The 26,470-nt window shown below is 40.3% G+C and overlaps 1 protein-coding gene across 2 annotated transcripts in view; it reads left to right on the top strand.

The window, feature by feature from the left end:
- The first annotated feature begins 5,947 nt into the window (after positions 1 to 5,947).
- CEMIP2 (cell migration inducing hyaluronidase 2) overlaps positions 5,948 to 26,470 on the top strand; it is a 78,855-nt gene continuing 58,332 nt past the window's right edge. Inside the window, exons 1-2 of one of the 2 annotated variants that reach the window (XM_075210978.1) lie at positions 5,948 to 6,385; positions 21,294 to 21,398. The gene's annotated coding sequence lies outside the window, so the exon portion shown is untranslated. The remainder of the gene's footprint in view (positions 6,386 to 21,293; positions 21,399 to 26,470) is intronic. The other variant, XM_075210977.1, reaches the window with a different exon arrangement.

The following is a 26,470-nucleotide window of genomic DNA, read 5'->3' as shown; positions in this document are numbered from 1 at the left end:
GTACAACTTGCTATCCGCAGACCACTGACTTCCCTGTTATCTATCTTCACCTGGATTCCATTCCTTCACCTAGACAGCGGTACAACTTGCTATACGCAGACCGCTGACTCCCATCACCTCCTCGCTACCTCTGGACATTCCTCCTCACTATAGCAGTGGTACAACTTGCTATACGCAGACCGCTGACTCTCACCACCTCCTCGCTACCTCTGGACATTCCTCCTCACTATAGCAGTGGTACAACTTGCTATACGCAGACCACTGACTACCTTCACGTTTCCTTGTCCATTTAGTTCCTCGTGTACAGTTATATACTCATTACCAGTGCTGCTAGTCATAGACTTTCCCCGAGCATTCTCTCACCATCTGCTGTTTCTTCTGTTCCTTCTGTTCCGTTGTCACCCTGCTACCAGAGTACCTATTACCATCTATATTACTCTGGTAAGCCATCATCTGGTGATTTCCTGGGCAAATACTCCTAGTGCCCGTGACAGCAGTGCACTGGGGCCCCTACCCACACAACTAAAATTAGTGTTTATATATTAAAAAACTTGCTGTATAACTCTTACTTCGCTGCTGTATTCAGAGGAGGAATGTTCAAAGGGTCACATATAGTCTCTTCACAGTACTTCACAATCACTGTGGAAAGAACTGGTGAAGTGGGGATGAAAACGTCATAAATGGCGCATGCCATCAAACCTAACTAAAAGCCCCTTGCATGCCTATCAAATCTCTCCATATGCCCCTTACATCCACATAAGCTGCTCTAGCTCCCCTTCAACTGTCTCCTCTAATTCACACACCGTGCTCATCATCATGCTGCTTTTGTTCCCCTTCAACTGTCTCCTCTAATTCACACCGTGCTCACCATCATGCTGCTTTTGTTCCCCTTCAACTGTCTCCTCTAATTCACACCGTGCTCACCATCATGCTGCTTTTGTTCCCGTTCAACTGTCTCCTCTAATTCACACCGTGCTCACCATCATGCTGCTTTTGCTCCCCTTATTCTGTCTCCCCTGTTTCACACTCCCCCTTCACTTCATTTCTGTTGCTTTCTTTCTTCTGAATTCTTCTCTTCTGTCTTTACTCATCACAGCTTCTCTCTCTGTGCACATTTAGTGCGAGCGCAGGAGAGAGCCAGATCTCCGCTGCTCCGCTGCTAAGGAGATCAAAAATAATTTCTTCTTGCTTTAACTCCCTGCCTATAGGGCCCCCGGGCAGTTGCCCAGAATTCCCATGAGGCAGTATGACCCTGATATCTTGTCATTTTGAGTATTTGTTCATGAAAATGTTTATCTCTAGTGATGTCCCTACTTTTTAAATATTGTCAATTTCATGCCCCTCTTTACATATGTCCTGGGTGTCGTTCTCAGTATCTGTTCTCTTATTGTATTCTATATAAATAAACATTTGTTTAATGGGAACAGTTATCCTGGGTGTTCTCAGGAACATTAACATTTATGTCTCGCTCCCATTGTTTCACCACATCCTTTTACTACGTATCTAATTTATAGGAAACTTTCTAGGAAAATCAGCATTCCAATTAAAATATGGAAAATTGTCATATAGGATTTCTATGATAATATACTCTGTGAATTTGTTGAGGAAACTGGTTGTTGGCCAATAGTTCTAACTACAAATGTTACTGAAGTTATGAGTTATTTATGTGTATGGATTTAAAATACAATGGTCTGCTTTATTTAACATTTGGTTTGTGTTCCTTAAGTAATTCTTATTACTTACTGCAGGGGCAGAACATGGCAATGCTGGGCCCCATAGCAACATTTGGGGGGAAAGGCCCGGCCATCCTGGTCTGCCCCTCTATAGGCTCCTGCTCTGCTCTTCGGAGCTAAAGTGGGAGCCAGTGCTTGCACAGTGAAACCTGAACAGGACTTGGGCCATATGCCTTTTTTTATTTTGCTCTGTGTATTTCATTATGTGTAAAAACAATGTTTCAACGACAGAAATTGCTACCCTTCTATTACACGCTTAAACTTGTCTCCACTCATACATCATACCTCATCTGCTGTGCCAACGCTAATTGTGCAATGATAATGTTTGTATTGTGTAAGTATATTAATGGTTTATTATTTATTCTAAGGGATCTTTTCACTAAGCTGCGATGAGACAAAAATCTGGAGAAAACGGCTGTTGTCTCCAGAGAATGGCCATCGCTGCTCTTATTTATCAAAGGGTTAAAGCCTTAACCACTGCAGTACCCAGATTAAAGATTTTCACCACCAGCCTTAAAAAACTAACGCCATCTCAAAATGGTGTTAGCTCACCATTTTAGAAGGTCCTATGTCTCCATCTCCACAGGAGAAGCTTCTCTGCGTCCAGCGCCAGGGTCCCATCGCAATTCTCTTGCTTATCCGTGCATGCGCAGTAGCCACTTGGGTTAGATCCTCCATTCAGCAACAGCTTTAGGTTGACTGTGAGGATAGTTTTAGTTAGTTTAGGAGGGGGGAGGTTTCCAGGGCTCACCAATAAGCCCTGGCTTCATAACTACCAGCGGCGGAACATTTTAAATCACTGTTGTCTGCAGCGATACAAAATAATTCTCACTGCCGCCCACTAACCTCCAATGATAAATAGATGTGTTTTTACATTTTCAGACTTTTCTGTTTTAATGTGCTGCCTGATAAATATGGAAATTCTTTATGTGAAAAAAATATATTATTGCTTATATCATAAGTTCTGATAAAGTAAATAAAAAATAAAGGCAGTATTTTGGCATATTTGAATACTCAATTATTATTTATATGTTGATGTTAACAGATTGAAGTAATTAAACGCTGAATGGGGCATGTGTACAAGTGTGGCACCCTGTAAGTCAGTACTTGGTAACACCTCCTTTGGCAGAAATCACTGCTTTCAAATGTTTATTTTACCCAGCTAAGATTCTTTCTATTCTAGCTTTAGGGATTTTTCCTACTCTTCCTTCTGAAATCCTCTAGCTCAGAAGTGTTCCAAGGTCTCCTTCCATGCACTGCATACTTCAGCTTTCCACACAGATTCTCAATAATATTAAAGTCTGTAGGGAATAATAAGGGACTGTCAAGGTCATCACAAAATGATTTTTTCATTCTTGGTAGGTAGCATTTGACGCTGGCAGTTCTGTCTGTTGGGAATGGGCAACGTTGGTTAAAAACGAAGACTGGGCTGAAATAAATGAAAAGGCAGGATAAATCTATATATGATGCTCTGAAAACAAATACAATTTTGTTTTAAAAACAGCAGACATGATTTTAAGACAGGGCGAGGGGGGGGGGGAGGGTGAAGTCAATATCTTTAAAAGCATAATATGAAATAACAAAAGTATTGATTAGCAATGTAATGTAACTCACAGCAAAGGGATGAGGGCAGCAATCTCCTGATATTGCATGAAATGATTGATGAGCTCCATGTGACATCTACATACACTGTGACTAATTGCCCTACTCTCCTAATTCCTATAATAGTGACTGTTTATCTCATAGTACTCAGAGCTCCAGTGAGTCACCAGCTCTTATTTGCTAGACATCTGTAATGCTGATGCTGTATCTACATTTATACAGTGGAATACACCAATTACCCATACTGTGATGCAAGGATCATTATGTCAGTTATGGTACATTGCTTAGACAAAGAAAATTGTCAGCAATGCATATAAATATTACAGAGCGCAGATAAACAAAAATGGCCGAGAACTACATTAGTTTTAGGAATATGTTTTCTGTGACAGAATTACAGTTTTAGATTTAAATCTGCATTACCCCCTAAAATGGGGAACAGTTTTGTTAATCAATGTAAAATGGCTGCAGAAGTGCTGTGTGAGAGGAACAACCAATCAAAAGCTGTAATGTACGTTCTTCCACTCCCCTCCTCTACAGACTCAGGTTTCGGCTGGGGCTTTTAGACTGACAATGGACCCCCAGGAAAGCAGTACATGGAGCTGCGGGGAGAGAAAGCAGCTAGTTAGCTCTAGTAGTAATGGAACTTTAAAATAAATAGAATTATATTATGACAATTTCCTGAGGTCATGTAATTATTATTGTCACCTTTCTGATTTTCATCCAGTCAGATTTGGGATTCGGTCACTGTTTCGGGTTTCAGGAAAGTGAAGATTGGAAAAAAATAAATAAAAATATTAATGACAAAATAGAAATACATTCATGACCCAAAACACACATACACACAACTGATCCTGTCACTGCCCAAAGTGTCACTGCTGTGGATGCCCAGTTCCTCCTTGTAACTAGGAAGCCATCTTTAGATGCATGCACACAGGCATTTATTCCAAGTTGCCCCTTGTGCCTGCTGTGTTTGAGCTGCAGCTTAAATTGAACTTTAATTAGTATATGGCCTATGGTGATCACAAGTGCCATCCACATGGACACTCTCGGCAATGTAGGATGAATGTTCGCTGGCGCATTGCCAGAAAATATACTCCAAACTCTGTCTATGCTCCATCAAGCATTTACTTTGTGTCACCATGTGAAAGCCCCTTGTGATCACCATAGAGATTTGTTTTAAAATTTCCACTGCTCAGAGTGGCAGCACAGGCTGAATGCCTCTATGATTGCAACATTCAAGTGATTAGCTATACAAGACATCAAAATGATTTTACAACTGATATTGTGTACTTCCAGGCTTTTTCCAATTTTTGTACAAGCTAGGGCTGTGGGGAATGAGGACTAGTAGACCCCCATATTTTGTTTCCATGAAGTAATGTTATATTTATTGTAATATTGTTTCCTTTTTTTCATACTCATAACGAATACTGTTCAGGATATTTTATAGTATAGGGTTACCACTCCAACACTAAACTGTATCAAGCAAATGAAAACAAATGCCTAATTTGTTGCTATGTGTTAAAGAAAGTTTGCAGCTATGTGCAATATTAGATAATAATCTGATGATGTCAGTATTTGGGATAATAAATATTTATAATGTTTTTATGCACTGGAGTCAGAAGTGTGATTGGAGTACAAATGGATATATCATATATTGTTATTTATGGTGATTTATTTGATCATTTTGTATGGTGTTCCAGCTAAATCTCAGAAAAAAATAAGACAATAAATTAAATTAAGTTATTGACTTGAATAGTGTTATGTATCCTAAAATGTCTCTTTATGCATGATTTGTTAAAACAAATAATAAAACAAAGCTGATAGCATGATTTACTGTACATTGGAAGCATGCATTTTAAAAGCCAAGCAATTTGGAAAATATATATAGCACTTCTGCCTCACAGCACTGGGGTCATGAGTTCGATTCCCGACCATGGCCTTATCTGTGTGGAGTTTGTATGTTCTCCCTGTGTTTGCGTGGGTTTCCTCTGGGTGCTCCGGTTTCCTCCCACACTCCAAAAACATACTGGTAGGTTAATTGGCTGCTATCAAAATTGACCCTAGTCTCTCCCTCTATGTCTGTCTGTCTGTATCTGTGTGTGAGTGTGTGTCTATATTAGGGAATTTAGACTGTAAGCTCCAATGGGGCAGGGACTGATGTGAATGAGTTCTCTGTACAGCGCTGCGGAATTAGTGGTGCTATATAAATAAATGATGATGATGATATATATATCTGAACATACAGGACTTTTATTTAGGGTTTGGTGTGATAAAAGGTGATTAATGCACTGTACATAACACAATTTCATTGTGGAAATTTATTTTTTGGAGCTAGCTGGAAGCATTTCAATGAAATCTTGGCTTCAGAAAGTACTTCCTGAGCATTAGTCAAATATTCCTATGTGTCATATACACAGGATTATTTACTTTGATTCTGTCCTGCATCATTATCACAGAGATCACATCACTTGGGGTTAGAGGTCTACAGAGCAAGCTCAGGCAATGTGCCCAGGATTCCAGCAGGAGGCGCACTAGAGGTAGAGCTAGTGATGATCAGTGCAGACTCCTCCCTTTGTACTCAGACATATATATGTTAAGTGCTTGCTATGTCTTTACTCTAATGCAGAGTCCCGGATTTAGAACTGCAGCACCCCAGCAGACCTCTGTATCTCCCTCTACTATTTGTTCCTCTTAGCCTCACTTCCTCCTGCCGGGACTCATACTTTGTAACTGACCTAGTGGTCGCAAGGGGGTGGATCATGCAAAGAAGAAATCAAAGTCAAATATAAACAATACAAACTCAGTTAATAAGTCATAAGAGAAAGGGAAATAGACAGAGCCTGCCAGCACCTCCTTTGTTGTGCTTTAACCAAGCTCCGGGTTGGGGTGGAGAATTGAGAGGAGACGTCATTTCTGGGAGGAAAACTTCTTACACCTATTAAGCAACCGGTGCCTTGTGCGGAGACCGAGAGAGAAGTGGCCTGTTACTGTGCCATGGAAAGGAGATCGGCACCCGGTTCCCTGCACGTGTAACCTACTACTTCACCCCGGTAAGTACACTGCATGGGTGCCCTGGCTCAGGCTATCCCGTAGACTAGACGGCTGGTGGGGTCTTGTAGTAGAGGCAGTCCTTAGTGGATGCTGATCCACAGCCCCACTATAAAGGAGCAGTGATCTATTCTGTTTGGTGCTAAACTAAAGGGGTGACCGCAACTCTGCCTCAATAGTCTGCTGTCAAGATTGACTTCCGCTGTGGCTTCTCCTAGTCATCTGATACATTGTACTCTGTTCATTGTGTATACATGGATGTTGTATGCTAGTCCTGGCATGTGAGTTAATAGTATGTACAGTAGCTGGTCTTGTGATGCGTGTGGTAGAGGTAGCAGCTGGGAGTCGGCTCTTTGTGCTCCTTTGTATTTAACCATTTGCTGTCATGTCAGATTCAGGAATGAACCGTGTGGTCTGTAGCTGAGTATCATGGCAGTGACTGGTCCTGTCACTCACTCATTACCTGTTCCAATGGCTCAGTTAAATAGCATGTGACTGGTCATGGCCTGTGTACTTTGCTTTTCATTTGTCATATGCGCCCTGTCACAAGCCTTTATATGCAGCTAGGTTCAGAGATGTCTGTTATTAGTTATATAAAACACAATCTATTTCACTGATCATATATACTTTTATTATGGTGGTTACAGTATATTATCTGATTACTATTCACACATCTATAATTTACCTATTGATCTCTGAATCTCTGTATTCTATGCACAGTACAGTATGTATATACCACACATTTATCAACTGTATCTCTTTCTGTTCTCAATTCTTGGCAGTACAGGCTCTGGTTAACTTACCACAAGCATTACAGCGATGGCACTCTGCAATAGGAGCTTTATCCAAAATTATTTGCAGATGTGTGTGTTTGTCCATGATTAATAAAAAGTTGGGCAAATCCTAAAAGCAAATATTACTGTTACTGGAAGAAAAAAAGTATTCGCTGAAATAATATGTAGGGATTTAGATTATTTTTTTTTTAATTATGTGTAAAACTCATTAAAACAGGTGTACAGTTTATCTCTTTATCTAGTTAAAATAATCTAACATTTATGTCCCCTCTCACCCATGAAGTGCGGCCAGATCCATCCCATACTTTTCATATTCAATTACTTTATACTTTTATTGAATTACCTCTTTGAAACCTAGGTTGCTGATATATATACAATACACTTTTATGCTTTTAATGTTCTTTAATAAAAGTATACATCTTTTTAGGAATTGAATTTGGTATTCTACTTATTGGTAAGATTTAGGCCAGTGGTTTGTGTCTTTGCTTTGCTTGTCTTGGTGGTGCATGCAAGTATTTTGGTTAGGGGGATTAGTTTAGGCAGAGGAGACTCAATTAAAAATAAAATGAAGAATAACTAAATCATGTTTTGATCTTATTATACATTTGGGAGAGAGTGCATTCTGGGAACTGGTCGTTTTCATATTCTATGGTAGTCTTTTGCATTATATGGGTATGTGCACATTATCCATTTAATATCCACTCCTAGTGCATTGCCTTAAGGTCACTGGAATGTATATGCAGAGATAGTGCTTGTCAAAATAGTATTCGACAGATCCCTATGACATATGTAGTTATAATACGTAGGCCAGTTTTACCAATTGTTGGGGAAACTGTGGATGGGCAGTCCTATTGCATTCTTCTGTCTGGCGTTTGTTATCGATGACAAAATTTGTTACAATATTCATGACAATATTAACACATTGCCTCTTAGTGCAATGTAAATTGAGTTAAAATGCATTTATTATAGTGTAAATCTCAATCTGTGAAGATCATATTTCATATAGTCTTGTATATTATTAATTTATACATTCTGTGAAGCGTACCTGCATCTAAATAAATAGAGCTATTGTCCAGTAAAGAATAGTATTGTCATGGTCTAATGTACTCCTATCAGCTTGTAGCACCATTGAGGTGCAAACCACTAAGTGCTAGGTCAGTGTCGGCTAACCTGTGACACTCCAGGTGTTTGTGAAACTACAAGTCCCAGCATGCTTTGCCAATATATAGCAGCCTATTGCTGGAAGGGTATGCTGGGACTTGTAGTTTAACAACACCTGGAGCGCCACAGGTTAGCCAACACTGTGCTAGGTCCTAAATTATGTATTTGTGTGCATTCATTTTGCTTACACCTCGCTGTTAAAAATAATGGAAAATACATTTGTGATTTTTAAAACAGCATGATCTCGGAAGCAGGAATCATTACAATTTCTACTCATTGTACTACTTTAGGAAATGAAGTAGTAATTTATGAGTTATGGAGTCACTCTCTGTAAGTAACAGGCATCATGCTTAAAAGCACTAAAACATCCATTAACATATATCTTGCTCAGCAGATTGTGTACAGTCCCTGTAGATTTACAGAACCTGCAGTGAATTTTGTTTGCCACAAATGCATTGTTTCTATGCTTTTACTTTAATTGAATAAAATATGGGCATAGTGGCGTGATTCATCTTCGGACGTACGTCTCATTATGTGCTGCATTTTACATGAAATTGCTCTGCCCATGCTTAGAAACTGACTTTATGCCAGTGAACACAGGTGCATGCAAGTCAGACACAAAACTCAAACTACACTTCCTATGATTTGATGGGTACAGTGGGGGAGGAAAGGAGCAGATGGATGTAGGCATTGTTCAGTAAGGGTGTGGTGAGGTCGAGCACATGAACTCCTGCTCAATTCAAGATCTGGACATCTCTGAAGGACGTGATTTTTAGCCGTATCACTTGCACCAGCTGCAGAGCAGGTGTAATGCTGACTGATAGTGATGACGGCTGCTTGTGTTTGCAAGTAAGACTAACTGTAAAAATGCATTTTATGTACACTAGGCATTAAGAGCATCCTGATATATGTGGTTCATGTACAAATAATAAAAATGTATTTTTATTTGAGGTGTTAATGTATTTAATATTTTTTCCCATGCGTTGTGATTGGACGTTATATTGCACATATGCATTGTGCGTATCCCTAAAAAAAAAGTCACCTTGGTTATATAAAATAAAATTTTAAAATTAAACCGATATGGCAGAATACACTCAGATTCCTGCTAATCATTAAAAAAACATTTATTTAACATAAAATCAATAAAATAAATTATGTATATAACTATATCATTATTATCTACAAACCTATTTACCATTCATATCACATATAAAATATGTGCACAAATGTATATGATGATGGGGTTGTCCAAGATGGAAAGTACAACAATTACAGATTATTACATCTAATGTAAAAAATCACATTCTATATATATATATATATATATATATATATATATATATATATATATATATATATATATATATATATTTTTTTTATTTTTTTATCATCAAGTCCTATCTGGACATTGTTAGTAATTCAAACAGTACCTGGAGGGGTCGATTGGCCAGCTCGTCCCCCTCTCTAACTAAATCACTCATTATGTGATGTACTCTGATATCCACATATCTGTAAGTTCAAATATGCAGGCTGAAGTGTCCAAACTGTAGTTATACCTCCATACAACAAGCCAATAGTTGGGAATAGAATAACATACAGTACTTGCCAGGACCGATCAGTCACCTGTGTGTTGCTGCACTTTAGGACGCTGATGGTTTATGAAGATCTCCTCAGCACACACTGTGCACAGCTAACGTCAGATCTGAGCATCCCTCTATGTAAAAAGGTAGCCGGATATAATAGATGCCTCTCACACCAGATCTCCCATTTAGCTTGTCCTTTCCAAATGCAGTAATCAATCAGGTAGGTAAAGGCTGTGTAGTCCCTTCTCTGTATGTGAGTATATCACTCCACGAATATGTCCACATCAATCAAGGGTTAAATATAAAAGACCACCTAAGTCTGCATTAACCCACATTCATCTATCAATAGTACCCACATTACTGACGCGTTTTGTCACACCTCTGTGACTTTATCAAAGATGTGCGTATCCGTATTCAGATGAAAAAGTTTCTTGAGATCCTTTTGTTCTTGAATCCGGATGTAGGTGTGTGCAGTATCCGTCCAATTTTAAAATGTTCGCCAGGGGTTTTATGAACCACAGATATTAAGTTATTAATTACAAATTGTGTCCGTGATATATAATGAATGACTTGCACCCAAACGTAGAATGTTGCTAACAACAATGTGTGCTGCCTCTGCAGTTCTGTTAGTGGGGGTAGGGATGCTAATGGGGAAATGTTACATGTGGGTGGGATTCTCCTTTAGATCTATGCCAACTCCTTGTTTCCAGTTGTGTAATAATGAAATTAAATTCTGCATTGTCAACAGAGGTCAGTGGTATAAATGTCTGTTACAGATTATGGTTCTGATAAGAGAGATATTTATTTTGAACTCTATCTGTGACCTGGCATATGGACAGACTCACATTCATTCTCAGAAATATGAGAGCAGGAAGATGCTATTAATTTAATATCTAGAGTAAATACTACAGTTCTGGCAAGCTAGGAAAGGTAAGGACGTCTATTTCACCATTATACATTGCTTTATATTGATTGCATTGGTGAAAGGGTTGGTCCTGGTGTGTTAATAGGCTGGATTTTCAAGTGATGGTTTTATAGTTTCCAGGAATTTCAAACCAGACCTGTAATTCCTCAGAAGTAGATGCAGACTGGTTTTATGGGGAAGTTCCAAGCAATGGGATGTTTTGCACCTATGTGTGTGAGAGGTGGATATATAGGCACATCTGTCCAAATAGAAATGTATTGATGGTGTGCATTTGTACACATTTATAAATGTCCTTTAAAGACTCGGGGCCTGATTCATTAAGGATCTTAACTGAAGAAACTTCTTATTTAAGTCTCCTGGACAAAACCAGGTTACAATGCAAAGGGTGCAAATTAGTATTCTGTTTTGCACATAAGTTAAATACTGACTGTTTTTTCATGTAGCACACAAATATCAACTTTAAATTTCAGTGTACAAATAAGCTATCAAGTATTTGTGTGTTACATGGAAAAACAGTCAGTATTTAACTTATGTGCAAAACAGAATACTAATTTGCACCCCTTGCATTGTAACCTGGTTTTGTCCAGGAGACTGAAATAAGAAGTTTCTTCAGTTAAGATCCTTAATGAATCAGGCCCTAGAGTACGATTCACCCCTTCCCTGGCTACATCTTACTAGGCCGAATGATCTCCTTTTTTTTTTTTATTAAAAATGACCCTGACTTCTATTATGGAATCAAACCTTTTAGAGCAGTACATACCAAACTAGCACTGCATTCTTCGTATGGGTTTTATTACTTATTTAGTTGTGTATCAACTTTGTGACATGACTGAGCAGATAATGAAACACGAGTTCCTTTTCTACTCCACATTATTTTAAAGCACAAAATACCAGTGTGTTTGAATGTAGTAATCTCTGGTTTAAAAGTTTACCCTGTAAGAAACGCATATAATAAAGTTTAATGCCATTTGCTATATTTGCAGTCCAGTGTGCATATTTTGCTTTTAAAGCCTGCATAACTGCTATGAGCAATTTCCTGTGGAAATGAAGGATGTGCAGTGTAAAGTGATAGCTGTAAAACTCATTTTTAGTAGCAAGTGTATCTTGGCAGCGAATTGAGAAATAATACTGAAGTCACATCTGATATTTTGCTGCAAATCCAACTTACAACTAGTAGACGGTTACACTGCACATATGGGAGTGTTGGCCCCGGGTAGTATCCAGCATTTTAAAGTATACATCATTTATTGCACAATTTCCTGTTCTTATTTTGTTCATTGTAATCTCTACAGGTACTTTTACTTTTCTGGGCAAATAAATACAAGTACTATTGTGTTAATAGAAAGGACCTAACCTGAGTCATATGGACACAGTTAATTTGGAGATTATATATATATATATATATATATATATATATATATATATATATATATATATATATATAAAGTTAACCCGTGCATGATACTCATGCATTCTAGTCAAATCAAGCTACTTAAGGTCTTAAAAAGGTTCTTGTCATGCATTTGGACCTAGCCCAGGCCTCCTCAGGGGAAGAGCGTTAGTTCCCGACCCAAACGGCCTTTTTAATGTGTGTTCATGAGGTAAAATTACCTCATGAAAATGAGTTTGACCCCTCAACTCGTAAATTTAGCCTTTACTACCCCTCCCACGGGGGGAAGGGGGGATGATGGAAGTTAACTGACTTGACTATTCTAATTTTTTTGTCAAATAATGTCAGTATACCAAATTTCAGGTCAATTGGATGAGCCCTTTCTGAGAAAATAGTTTTTTCCACACACACACACACACACACACACACACACACACACACTAACGCACGCCTCTACACATGTGTGTTCATGAGGTAAAATTGCCTCACGAAAATGAGTTTGAGCCCTACCAAATTTCAGCCCTTTTTGAATTTTTTTTCCCACACACACTAAGAATTTAGTAGGTCAGTGTATAACTCTGCCCAGCAGGTGGCGCTGCAACGTGGGTTTTTTTTTCCACACACAGACACCACTAAGCATTTATATATTAGATATATAATATATATACACACACACACACACACACACACACACACACACACACACACATATATATATATATATATATATATATATATATATATATATATATTTTATTGCTTTTGACACTTCTTTATTATATAATACAGAGAAGTGCTGATTACGTAATAAATATATAAATCAAAATTTAGACTTAAGAGGATGTAAGGAGATTATGGGGCAGAGATAAAATTTGGCTCTCTAGTGCTGGGCAAGCCTGCAGTTGACTTTTTATTATTCGCGGATTGTCAGTGCACTTTTAACATGCATTTTAGACTTTAAGTGAATTTTAAAGTGTTTTTCATGCACTTTTGATGCATTGTAATACTGTGTCTTGTACCAGTAATATGTGTTAACTTATGAAAAGTGGGTCTAAACTTTTAAAGGCAACATTAACATTTTGGGGTGCAAGGGTGGGAATGTACCACTAAAACATTTATCCTATTTTATTTATTTTATGCCTTTTTCAGGCATTAGATAGTAACTGGAAAGGACATTGACAGCAGACCGGTGTGATCGAGCCTTTAAATGATTTGCTACTTTAACAGTAGAGTACTGGTGTATGGATAACATTGTATCCAAAACACTGAGCAACACAGTATCTCTATCGCAGACACTGGCAATAAAATTAATCTGTCCATATAATGTACAGGCTATGCTGGATGCACAGAAACAAATTAGAGAGCACAGCAATGTATTTACTGGATGATGCAGTAGGATATGTAGAAACCAATAAGTTACAGCAGTCTTAGGAGGGGAATTCAATTAACCAAGAAGTGTATCCGGAACGTCTGTGAGACACGTTGCGGCAGAGATTTCCTACAAATCTCCGCTCTTTTTTCCTCGCGCCCCACAGAGGGGTGAGGGAAAAGTGAGCCGAGATTTCTACCGAAATTGCCGGCAATGTACACGGTGCGATATCCGCACGACACATCGCCAACAACTGGATTCCCCCCTAAATGTGGAGAGCATCTTTCAGTATGTACAAAATAAATTCAAATGTAAAACTGACACAGATTAAACAGTATGTATTAGTATGTGATGCAGATCAACTGTTTGCATTTGTTGATTGTATAAGTAAAAAGAAGCCACAGTTCTCTGTTATGCAGAAAAATAAACTTTGTTTATTTAGTGTTACAATTGAGGCATCAATTTCAATAAGGTTTTATACAGCTTATTTTTCTTTTCTTTTTTCTGAAAATTCTGCATGAATTTGGCATTGATCATTTTAAATAGGCAAGTAGCTGGTTGAGCAAATGTTCTCTTAGTAACAATGCAAATGTGACAGTGTTTTGTAACTAGTATCTCCTAATGTTGAGTATCTGGTGTGTGTATGTGTTTTGAGATGTGTTGAAACCACGACTTCTGATTGCAATCAGGGCAGGAAACCTGCTCTACCCGCTGAGCACTGGCGTTTCTCTGTGAGAGTTTGATGTCCCTAAAGTACTCAACAGGTTATTACATTGAAAGATTATATGTAGAAACTACTCCTGCTGTACTGACGGGACCAATGTAATAATCATATGGAGAGACATGTATAATCATAATGGTGATGAATTATTACTTGTTGCTTGGAAGGCCAATGCTGATGTATATTGCAACCATAGTGCATAGTCCTTTCCTCATGCTAGCTCTTTCCACAACTCTTATGTACTGCTTAATTGATGTGATATATGTTAATATAATTACTTGTATAGGCTATATAAGAAGAGTGGTAAACGCTATTAAAAGGATTGGTAAACTTGAAAACTAAAGCTTTCAGATATGAACCATAAGATAAAATTGTTCAGTATTAGCCTAATATGTCACCGCGTCTCTGATGAAAAGCAAAGTAGCACCTCCTCCTCCCTACACTCGGACACCTTAAGCTCCTCCCACATAGATAGGACCTGGTGCTGATGGGATATTTATAAAGGCCATAAAGCTGATGCTGCGGGTATATGATTTAGGAAAACTGTGTCCCCTATGTATAAATCACACAGTCTTCAAGCTGTTGCTTAAACTTTGTCTGCTTAGATAGCAAAGCACCTCCCTCCTACATGACAACCTGCTGCAGAGGATTTAGAGAGCAGAGTTGAGGATTATAGCGCTGTATATAGTCTACATGTCCAAAAGTTTGTGGACACCTTTTCTAAGTGTGTGTTGACCACTTCAGCTGCACCCATCGGTGCATAAAATAAAGTATACCACCATGTAATCTCGATAGTCACATTAGAAGTAGAATGGGTCATACCGAAGATCTTGGTGACTTTCAACATGGAATTTTCACCTTTGCAATAAGTTTTTCAAATTTCTGCCCACTATATCTTCCCCAGGCCACTGAAAGCACTGTCATTGTGTAGTGGATATGTCTAGGAGAAACAACAGCTCAGCCACAAAGTAGAAGGCCACCCAAGTTCATAATACAGGACTGCTGAGTGCTGAAGCGCTTAAGGCGATAAAATTGTTCTCAGTTGCAACACTCATTGCATAGTTCAAAACTGCCTCAGGATGCAACATCAACACAATAACTGTTCGTCGGGAGCTTCATGGATTGGGTTTCTATGGCTGAGCAGCAGCACACAAGCCGCAGATTACCACACGCAATGTCAAACCTCAACTAGAATAGTTTGGCCTGCCCCCTTAGTTCCAGTGAAGGGAAGTCAATGCTATAGCATACAATGATCTTTTTAAAGAATTGTGTGCTTACAGCTTTGTGGCATCAGTTTGCTTAACTTCTGTTTTCATGATTACAATTCCCCAGTACACAAAGAGAGGTAATCAAAATTGGTTTCCCTAGTTTGGCTCACACCACACTCCCAAAAATCACCTCCTCACCTCCCCACTGATTACCTCTTCCACTACTGTCTTCAAAACTTCTCCCATGCAGCTACTAACCTTTGTAATGCACAAACACGACCAATGGTCCTAGGGTTAGTAAATGGTGAAATAGACTTCCTTACCTTTCCTAGCTTTCCAGAACTGTGATATTTACTCTAGATATTAATAGGATCTACCTGCTCTCATATTTCTAGGAATAAATAAGAGTCCATTCATATGTGTCCCTCAGACGTCACAAGTCCTAAAAGCTGACCTCTTCATTTATGCCTACCAGCAATCCTCCTAACTCTGCCACCTTCACAACCCCAATTTCTGCCCTCATTCAGCTTATTCCTCTTTGTATCCACCCCACTCCTGTAAGCTTTCAAAAGCAGGGCCCTCTCTTTAGTGTTTTCTTTACATAAATTCTGTAAATTTGAATGTTTATAGTTATGTCATTTTTATTTTTGTATCTGTGTAATTTTGTTGTTTATTTACGGAGCTGCAGGCCCCTTGTATTGCTTTTATAAATAAAAATAATAATCAGAAGTTGACTGGCCTGCACAGAGCCCTGACTATAGCCCCAATGAACACATTTAGGATGAATTAGAATGCTGACTGCAAGGCAGGATTCACCCAACATCAGTTCCTGACCTCATTAATGCTCTTGTGGCTGAATGAATATGAATCCCCACAGTCCTGTTCTAAAATTTATTGGAATGCCAAAACGGGGACAAACTCCATATTAATGCCCATGATTTTGGAATGAGATGTTCAACGAGAACATATGGATGTGATGGTTGGTTGTCAACATACTTTTTTTATGTAGTGTATAATGTATATAGCTCAGCACCATAATCCACAGACTTTGACATACATTAAAGTGGCTTTACTTGCTCTTTAAGGTACAGGTGTTGATATACCTGGAAGGTATCTTTTGCAGACCTGGAGGAGTAGTTTAATGTTCCAAGTACATTTTTGTTGGAGTAGAGATGACGTGACATAATGGGGTAATAATCTGTATTTAGCTCTGTGTAGAGTACAGAACCTGATTATTTTATGGGAGAAAGGGTAGTGCAAAAACAGCATGTCCTCCCTCACAGAGGCTATCAGCCCATGCTAAAAAATCATGGGACTCTTCCTGAATCCCCTGGGCCCTGGGCAATTAACAATATTTTATAGGAACTTATCTCAGTAAATTATTCTCAGTAAATATTTGTTGTCATTTTGTAGAATAAAAGATTAATACATTTTGAGCAAATTCTGTACAGAAAACAATTTGATACTCCTTTAACCAGGTAGGCATTTACACCTAATAATTGTTTTAGAAGTCTGGCAAGCAGCTGACTTTGGCAGGTTGAATAGAATTGACTCCTGTTCAGCTTTTGGGAGTTCACTCCTGTGTAGAGCCCATGTGTTTTTTAAACAACTTTTTTTTAAGGCACTATGTGGGTGACTCATCCAGGTGTTTGAACAATTTATTAAGAGCCTACTGAGAAAACAGACCTTGCAGGAATCCCATTTACATTGATATTACCAGGACTGTTGTGGCTAAGCAATAATATGTATGTCTGTCTTCTGTTATAAACTACTGGACATTCATGCACACCACAGTTTGTGTTACTGGAGAAAACTGTAGGCAAATGGAGCACTCCTCTATGTGTGGAATTCCATTGTGCTTGATGCTCTGTAGCACCTTCAGGTGATTTACCGATCTCTGATTTTCCCGTACACTTTTATGGGGACCGTTCCGGAGGCACTTTGTGGCACATTGCAGAGAATTCCCCCTCTCAAAAGCTATATAGTGTAAACCGATAAATGTATCTATTCACATATACTTTAATGTTAGAGTTGAAACATACGTTAAGTGAGGAAACGCTACTAATTAAATACTGTCACATTGATATATTATACACTGCTTAAATAACTTGTAAAGCATAGCTGTGTTCAAGAAAAGGAAACCAATATTGTCACAGAGAAAGTTTTCTGAAAGATATCATAGCTTTAATCCTTTCACCACAGCAATAGGTATTCTTTAAAATATGGCAAACAGCATACAATCTAAGTGCAGACACTCCCCCATGATATTAGCCACTTTGCACATTTTGTTTTATCGCAATAGACAGTGATTTATACCTATTGATAAGATGAGTTTCTTTTCCTTAGAACTGGTTACAGTTCTGGAGGGGCATATGTTTAATGCATACTTGCCAACTTTTCCTTGTTGGCTTAGGGGAGATCCCCGGGGAGGTGGGCGTGTGGGGGCAGGGCTTGATGAATTGCATCATTTTGGTCCCACGGGCCACGATGACGCAATATTTACATAATTAAGCCCCCCCCCCCTTGCCACTTATCTATTGCGGGGGCAAGAAATGCGGCAGTCTCCTGGACATTCCGGGAGAGTAGGCAACTATGCTTAAAGAAAAGCAGCTAATGAATCGATAGAGACTAAAGTGTCTTTTACATTTGTCTCCATTACTGAAGTCATGTTGTCTTACCTCTCAGTGTTTGATTAAATCTTGGTCTCCACGAAAATGGCGAACTCCATAGTCATCAATACATGGACAAAGGACCCAATTTCTGAACTGTGTCATCCTGCCACAGATGGCGAAGCCAACCATGTCTTGTACTGGCTCAGCATCAGGGAGAATGCCAGCCTCTTCAGGGAGTGCGGGAGATCACCCCTATTTCGGGGAGACTTCCTGACATTCAGGGAGAGTTGGGAAGTGTGGTTTAATGTATGTATATATGTGGTAAGAAGGGCTGCTGCTTTAAACAGAGATCATGAGCACATTGCCAAATGTCTACTTGTAATAGTAATGATCAAGGGTTTATGGTACAAATTAGCTTGTAAAGTACAGTTTCATTAAAATACATGTAAGTTATGGTTAAGGAACAGATGCAATACAGGGGATATTTATGTATACGGATTTCTTGCTCGTTGATGCTTCACAGGATTGTTTTCCACCTACAGCTGCCAATATGTTATTTCCCTTTGATTTCTATGGAAAATGTGTAACCTCTTCCTCACTAAGAAGGATCTATGTTTGCAGAGCACGAGCAGCACCGACATGCATGAAATATTGTTTTCATCAGTAGCCAGATTGCCTAAAAATGTTTTTAACATTTGATGTCATACAGCAAATGACAATGATAATGTCCACGTGTGGGCTCCAGTAACCCATGACCTGTAGGTTATATCTGTTTATAATGCCAGTGTCCATCTAAAATGGTTCTAAAAGTGTAGAGCATCAGAACAGCTGAATAAAAGGTTTATCCGTGCATTAGCATTGCCCTGGCCAAAGTTACTAATGATCTACTTTTAGCCAAATCCTAGGGTCACTTCTCCCTGCTCATCCTTCTTGACCTCTCTGCGGCCTTCGACACCGTGGACCACCCCCTCCTGCTACAAACACTTCTCTCTCTTGGCCTCTCTGGATCTGTCCTTGCCTGGTTCACCTCATACCTCGCTAACCGCTCCTTCTCAGTATCCACGTCTGGCTCCTCCACCCCCTTCCCTCTCCCTGTTGGTGTCCCTCAGGGCTCTGTTCTTGGCCCTCTACTTTTTTTGCTCTACACCTCCTCCCTTGGGGCTCTCATCTCCTCCTTCGGTCTTCAGTATCACCTTTACGCTGATGACATCCAACTCTACATCTCCTCGCCTGATCTCTCCTCCACTCTCCTCTCTCGTGTATCTGACTGCCTCTCTGCCATTTCCTCCTGGATGTCATCGCGCTTTCTCAAAATTAACATCTCCAAAACTGAACTGATTGTCTTTCCTCCCCCTAGACTCCCCTCCCACCACATCCTCTCTATCACTGTTAACAATACCACCATCTCCTCTGTCAACCAACTCCCCTGGCTGGGCGTTACCCTCAACTCCTCTCTCTCCTTTGCCCCCCACATCCAATCCCTTGCCCAAGCCAGTCACTACCAGCTACGCAACATTGCCCGCATCCGGCCCTTCCTCTCCCAGGATGCCACCAAAACTATCATCCACGCACTCATCTCCCGCATTGATTATTGCAACCTCCTTCTTACCGGCCTCCCCCATTCCCATCTCGCCCCCCTCTGCTGTATACTCAATGCGGCTGCAAGACTTATATTCCTTTCTCGCCGCTTCTCATCTGCCTCCCCTCTCTGCCATGCCATACACTGGCTCCCCATTCCTTACAGAATCCTTTTCAAACTCCTGACCGTCACTTACAAGGCTCTCTCCCAGTCTACTGCTCCCTATATCTCTAACCTCCTCTCCATTCACACCCCTGCCCGCTCCCTGCGCTCGGCCAATGACCGTCGCCTCTCCTCCACTCTTATCACCACTTCCCACTCCAGAATCCAAGACTTCTCCCGTGCTGCCCCCCTTCACTGGAACGACCTCCCTCGCTCCATCCGTCTTTCTCCCAATCTGTCCTCCTTCAAGAGGGCACTCAAAACTTACCTGTTCCTAAAGGCTTACCAAGCTTCCACCTGTTCTTCCCCTCTCTCCTTCCAGCCCCCCTGTTCTCTTCCCACTTACTTCAACTTGCTCCCTTTGTGCCTGAGTTCTGTCCACCCTCCCTTAGGATGTAAGCTCATTTGAGCAGGGCCCTCTTCCCTTTGTTCTCCATACCTGCTCTTCTGCTCCGTCTTTACTGCATTAGCCTGCCTGGAGTCTCTGAAGTTTTGGTATTTTTTGTTAACCGTTTGTAATGTTTCACCTTGTTTAGTCTACTGTTTGTGCTGTGTACGGCGCTGCGGAACTCTTGTGGCGCCTAATAAATAAAGGATAATAATAATAATAATTAGCAAGGACACTGCAATACTGTACTGTTATACGTTTCTATATACAACCTATATTCTCTCTCTGTAATAAATCCAGCTAATCATAAAATTTACTTTGTTCAACAATAATGGACATTTGATGTTTTTCTGAGAAGTCTGTCAGTATGAATCCTTCAAATTCCTTATACAAATGTCTTCACATACAGTGATATGTAGTATCCCTATTGACAAATGTTTATTTTGTATTTGATTTTTCACATTACTAGCTTTCATGTCCTAAATGTTTTGTAAGACATGGAAGATGCACTAACTGGAACATATTTGCACACAATTCCTTTCTATGTTGCTCACTTTGTTACATCAATTGCATATGTTTCAACTGTTTAAGATAGTTTTGGGAATAGGTTTGGTTCTTGCACAAACTGGATGATGCTCATGGAAAGAAGCTGTTTGAATTGCGAACCTTATAACAAGTTGTTTGGATATGCTTTGTGGCCACCCATTATTTGTCAGAGCAGACCTATTGTGCATTTTATAAAAATTAAACGTTGTGCGTGTCTGTGATCAGATAATACTGTAGTTAAATGTCTAGTCCTGAGTACTTCATGAACAGGAGTTTGATCAGGAAGTGATATTTGCCAGTGTTCACAGTTCATGGCTGCATTAGCGTTCACATGGCTTATCCGTGTGCACAATGCATTCGACCACAAAGTCCCTGATAGCCCCTGCATCAGACATGAATTGCATGTAGTACATTTTTTTTTAAACTTAATTTGTTATCTTTCTGACACACATCCCCTTGTCTCCCACTTCAGGTGAGGCCTTCCCTCTCGGATTATTCCACAGTTAGGAAATTGCTGCCGCCCACTGACAGGTGGCAGAGAGAATTGGACAGGAGTTTGAAACTCATGTTTGGTTGAGTATGTATTGAATGTGGACAGAAGAAGCAGATTATTTATTCAAGAGCTAATCGCACACCATTCTTTCTAGAGGCTCTGTAAGCCATAGTAAGGAGAGATGCTGAGGCTCAGTTTTGCAAAAAACGATTCCCCCCCCCCCCTTCTCCCGAATAGCACCAATCTGAGTACCAAGCTGAGCCGGTTCTGTAATTTCCCGCTTTCTCGGATCTGAATCGAGGCAAAACTACATCATTGCACCGTCAGGTCTTGCAGGTTTTGGATTCCATAAGTATCTCCCTCCCCAGCAGATCCAGCAACATTGCTCACACAGAAACAGGGGTAGCAGTGTTCTTGTCACTCTCCAGTGCCATTGCTCATACAGAAAGAGGAGGGGTAGCAGTGTTCTTGTCACTTAACAAAAATGAACTGGAAATGGCTGGAAATTAATGTTATTGAAGTTAATAATAATGTAGGCAGAAAAAAAGAGCCAAATTATGTGCTTTTTAGTAATTGAAAAAAAAACTAACCAAGAAAAAAAAAAAAACAGATTCAAAACCAAAGCACGTGAGGGAGGTTTTGCCAAAATTCCAAACTCTTGAGTCAGTGAACATCCATAATAGTAAACCATACTGGCCTACTCTCGCGGTGTACTCTCAGAAGAGTAGGCATCCTTACAGATCCCAGCGTAGGTGGGGTTTAATAACGCAATTTGTGACATCAAGCCCCTTCCCCGCTATTAGATGCTGTGAGTATCTGCGTTTTGCCCCCTCATGCACTTGTCACCTGAGCGAACCTGGAGGGGAGGTTATAAAAATTGACCAGTGTCCTGTAAGCTCTCCTCTCTCCCAGCTGTGAGTGCTCCATTCCAGTAAACAGTGAGCCCCCACAAAGGGTATCATGAACATCTGTAGAAACTAATTGATGAGTTGCACAATAATTAAAGAAAATTGAGGCAAATAATTTTTTTTCAAATGACCTAAATGGCAAAAATAATTTTTGTTTACATTTTCTTGCCGTGTCTCATACTGGTGGTTATGTTGCCAATGTGGAGCACGTATTTGGTTGCTAGTTCAGCGTTCTGTCTGCTGTTGTCCCTTTCCATACATTTGAACTGATGACACAGCAGTCAGGTAAAATGAGTATTTAATATATGTCTGGTCGTACATCCATGAGCAGGTAACACTAAACCTTTCACTGTGCTTGTGATAAAAATACTTGTAAATTACAATCACCCCATCGGTTACTTGAACTGAACAATCATAGAAATAACATGCAACCCCCCCCCGCACTGCCTTTCATTTATTTTGGAAGCAATAATGGTCATGCTGTCCCTTCCCCCAACTGTGCCTAAGAGAGCTTACATCCCTGTATTAGTCATGAATTTTCCTGAAAAGTGTATATTGATTCCCCATATTGTTTTCTACACACGTTATCCATTCACACAGCACATTTATTGCACAGTAATATATTTATATATTTCTTCATTGTGTGCATTTTTTATTTAAGGGAAACATCTCTTTGATATTGGCCCTTAAATAATACGTAAATGGTTCATTCTTAAACGGAAAATTAAAGCTAGCTGCAGCAATTCCATAAGTAGATACACTTCAAAGCATCGCCAAATGAATGTAATACATGTGTGTAGCAGGTCGAGGTGTTTAGTGTAGACCCCCACAGAGTGGTCACTGGGATCACAGGATCGTAGTTGGACACAAAAACATATTTCATGGCAGGATGCAGATGAACCACCTCTGTCCATTCCAGACACACCTATGTTAACAATGAAGGGGCGATGCCTGGTCAAATCAGTGTTTGTGCAGTCTGTCTTCCATTGAGATTAAAAACACTTTTATTTTGCATCCATGTAGATTGTGCTCGTTAAAATGATATTGTTTTTTGATAGTTGAAAGTTGCATACTATATTTGTATGTTTTTATATTTAGATATGATACAAATACTTTATATTATTATTTATTGTAGATTTGTAAGGCACGACAGTGCTCTGCAGCGCAGTGCGGTAGGGAAAATGGAACATACAGAGAAGAAAAATAAATGCAGACATGAAAACAAAGGGTATGAAGGACCCTGCTCATTAGAGAGCTTACATTCTAAGTGAAAAAGAGCACAGCTGAAACAAGAGGAGCACATGTGGCTCAGACTGGAAATTAGGATAGTTGTGAGAGTGCATTAGTGTGAATAGTATCATCGGGGATAAGGTAAGCCCTGAAAAAGAGATTGGTTTTCAGAGTATGTTTAAAGATTTGTAGGCTTTGGGAAAGGCTGAATGGGGATGGTAGCGAATTCTATAAGTGGAGAGCAGCACGGGAGAAGTCTTGTAGGTGGGAGTGAGAGGTGGTTACCAGAGATGACACAAGGTGCAGGTCAGCGGTAGAGCTAAGACGGCAACAGGAACAGTATTTTGATATAAAATTTGAGATGTATGAAGGGATGGTGTTGCTGAGGGCTTTTTAGTTAAGGGTCAGTAATTTAAATTGGATCCTGGAGGTCAGCGGGAGCAAGTGTAGGGATTTGCAAATTGGTGCAGCAGTTGTGGAGCGGTGAGAGAGGAAGATCAGTCTTGCAACAGCATTTATGTTGGATTGAAGTGTGGATATATGGGTGTCGAGAATGCCAGATAGCAGGAGGTTGCATTAGTCAAGACGGGAGATGATGAAAGAATGGATAAGAGTTTTCGTAGCATGTTTAGTAAGAAAAGGGCGTATTGTTGCAATGCTTTTAAGGTTGAGTCGACAGTACTGGGAGAGAGTCACAGTTGTGGAAAGCACCACTTTCAGCAAATCTATATGTTCTTTACCTTAAATGTATGCATTGAGCATAACCGCTCATTAGAGTTAAATTCTTCTGAATGTTCGTGCAGAGCTCTCGATTTAAAAACACATAAATATGTAACCCAATGTAGAGTATCTCATTGTTTAGAGTTGGTTCCAGTCTATTAGAATGAGCACCTCGACATGGTGGGGGGCTAGTCATATATTTGCAAATGTGTGTAACTGAGCCTTTTGAATCATATGTTCAAATAGAATAGCAGCTCTTTTACTGGATCACTGCGGTGAGTTGCAGGATTTTTTTTGTGTGTATCCCCCCATGTTCTGCAATGACACAAAATATGTCATGATACGCAGTGTTCTGTTCATGTGATTGGTGTCATCAAGTCCCGGCCATCTCCGTAAACACTGAGTGGGCAGGAACACAGTGATGAAGTTAGCATAATACGTCTAGCCCCACCCACTTGATTCAAATTGTATCAAGTTACACCCATCTCTTCATTTTGAGAGTGGCCAAAATTGAGAGATAGAAGGTAGCGCAAGTATGATTATTATTATTATTATTATTATTATTATTATTATTATTATTATTATCATTTATTTGTTAGGCGCCACAAGATTTTCGCAGCGCCGTACACAAAGCAAACAGTAGACTATACAGGGTATAACAGTACAGAACAATAAACAAAAATACCAATGCTTCAGAAACTCCAGTTAGGTCAATGCAGTAGAGGCGGAGAAGAAGAACAGGTGTGGAGACAAGAGGGAAGAAGGCCCTGCTCATTCGAGCTTACATCCTAAGGGTGGGTGAACTAAACAGACACAATTGGAGGAAGTTGAAGTGTGGGGAGAGGGACCGGGAGGAGAGAGGGTAGAACGTTTGTAGGAGATGCGGGGTTAGGTAGAAGGTTGGTAGGCTTTAAGGAACAGGTGAGTTTTGAGTGCTCGTTTGAAGGAGCACAGATTAGGAGAGAGACGGACAGAGCGAGGGAGGTCATTCCGGTGAAGGGGGGCTGCTCAGGAGAAGTCTTGGATTCTGGAATGGGAAGAGGTGATTAGAGTGGAGGAGAGGCGGCGGTCATTAGCTGAGCGTAGGGAGCGGGCAGGAGTGTGAATGGAGATGAGGTTAGAGATGTAAGGGGCCGTAGACTGAGAGAGCCTTGTACGTGGTGGTAAGGAGTTTGAAAAGGATTCTGTAGGGGAAAGGGAGCCAGTGTAAGGCAAGGCAGAGAGGGGAGGCAGAGGAGGAGCGGCGTGAAAGGAAGATGAGTCTTGCAGCCGCATTGAGTATAGAGTGGAGGGGTGCGAGGTGGGAGTGGGGGAGGCCAGTAAGGAGGATGTTGCAGTAATCAAGGCGGGAGATGATGAGTGCTTGTATGATAGTTTTGGTGGCTTCCTGAGAGAGCAAGGGACAGATGCAGGCAATGTTGCGGAGTTGGAAGCGACAGGCTTGGGCGAGGGATTGAATATGGGGGGCAAAAGAGAGAGAGGAGTCAAGAGTGACCCCAAGGCAGCGGAGTTGGCCGACAGAGGAGAGGGTGGAGTTGTTAACAAAGATAGAGAGGTCATGGTGGGAAGGGAGTCAAGGCGGGGGAAAGACAATGAGCTCAGTTTTAGAGATGTTAATTTTGAGAAAGCGCGAGGACATCCAGGAGGTGATGGCTGAGAGGTAGTCAGATACACGAGAGAGGAGGGAGGAGGAAAGATCAGGAGAAGATATGTAGAGTTGAATGTCATCAGCATAGAGGTGATACTGAAGACCGAAAGAGGAGATGAGAGCGACAAGGGAGGAAGTGTAGAGCGAAAATAGTAGAGGGCCCAGAACAGAGCCTTGAGGGACTCCAATAGGGAGAGGGGAGGGGGTGGAGGAAGAACCAGACGTGGATACAGAGAAAGAGCGGTTAGCAAGGTATGAGGTGAACCAGGCATGGACAGAACCGGAAAGGCAGAGAGAGAGAAGAGTTTGCAGCAGGATGGGGTGGTCTACGGTGGCAAAGGCTGCGGAGAGATAAACATTAAGGTTCATTATTCCTCTGTGCTTTTATCAGCAGTACCACTAAGTGTAAATTATCATCAATAAGGTCAATATATCAACTGCGCTACCAGCGGCAAATGCTGAGCCAAATCTTAAAGGGTGTGGAAGGTCTATTTGTCATATTTGACATTTCTCCAGACAATATGACACAATGTTGTTGCCTTTTTATTAAATGTTTGGGCATAATGTGTGTTTCTAAATTATATACAATCAGGGAGTGGGTTTGGTAGAGCGAATGATGACTAAAATATTGAAGGATAAGACCGCAGGAG

The sequence above is a fragment of the Mixophyes fleayi genome, chromosome 1, assembly GCF_038048845.1.
Source record: "Mixophyes fleayi isolate aMixFle1 chromosome 1, aMixFle1.hap1, whole genome shotgun sequence".
NCBI classification, from domain to species: domain Eukaryota; kingdom Metazoa; phylum Chordata; class Amphibia; order Anura; family Limnodynastidae; genus Mixophyes; species Mixophyes fleayi.
The sequence above is the reverse complement of the archived record's forward strand: the minus strand, read 5'-3'. Positions and strand labels throughout refer to the sequence as shown.